Raw genomic sequence first — 946 nt, 5'->3', positions numbered from 1 at the left:
CCCCCGTGGCACTGCGGTCTCACCGGTGCTGGGTGCAGCGTGACCACGGCTTTAGCCAAAAATTGGGTTTCCTGGCCCTCGGCCGGGGGTGAGGGTGTCCCGCCGTGGGGTTGTGCCACACTCCTTCGCCTGGTGGCCATTCGGGCCACCTTGTGCCCCACGGTTCCCCCACGGAGCCTGGCACCCCACAGGCTGTGGGTTTGCCACCGGTCCCTGGGTGGGTTGGGGTCGTCCCCGTGCCCAGCTGGGGGGTGACTGTGGGATGTACATCCAGGGTTGTGGGTGCCGGGACCTGCCAGGACCCACAGCCGTGTGGCTCTGCCCCACAGGCTCCCAGCAAAATGGGGGCAGCCGTGGCACCGCCGTGTGGTGGTGATGGCACGGGTGGCAGCAGGTGCCACGGGACAGAAATATCTGGTGGGTGCAGGTGTCTGGAAGAGCCATGCCCACCCCCAGGGCTGGGCAGCAGGAGGGGAGGGGGGACCAGGAGGGAGCACCCCCCCCTCTCTTCACCCCCAGACTTTGCTTTCTTGCCCCTGGACCATGGGGGAGTTTTGGGGGGGGTCTTTTGAGGAAAGGGAGAGCTGAGATTTGGAGCCCCCCCAGGAGGAAACCCACCAGCACAGAGAGGGGGTGGGTGTTTTTTGGGGGGGAGAAGGAAAACGGTGCTGGGTCCTTGCAGGGTGTCTCCTGTGGGTGCTGGGCATCGGGTTGGCTGGTTGTGGGGCTGGAGACGGGCCGGAGGAGGGGGATGCCGGGCGAAGGGGTTAACGGCGGCTGACCCCGAGTAACCGGCGGCGGGTTACGGCAGGGTGCCCGGCAGTAACCGGCTGCTGGGCTCACCTTGGCTGGGCCGCGGGGCTGTCTGGGGGCGGCGGGCGGCGATTGGCGGAGTCACATCACCCCATCCCCGGCCACGCTCCAGGCCTGGCGCGGGCAGCGGCGG

General features: G+C 68.3%; 1 protein-coding gene across 1 annotated transcript in view; it reads left to right on the top strand.

The window, feature by feature from the left end:
- The window catches only part of SREBF1 (sterol regulatory element binding transcription factor 1), a 22,953-nt gene that overhangs the window by 852 nt on the left and 21,155 nt on the right, over positions 1-946 (top strand). The window lies entirely within an intron of this gene.

Source organism: Calidris pugnax, unplaced genomic scaffold, assembly GCF_001431845.1.
Source record: "Calidris pugnax isolate Ruff unplaced genomic scaffold, ASM143184v1 scaffold17, whole genome shotgun sequence".
Lineage (NCBI taxonomy): Eukaryota > Metazoa > Chordata > Aves > Charadriiformes > Scolopacidae > Calidris > Calidris pugnax.
The sequence above is the reverse complement of the archived record's forward strand: the minus strand, read 5'-3'. Positions and strand labels throughout refer to the sequence as shown.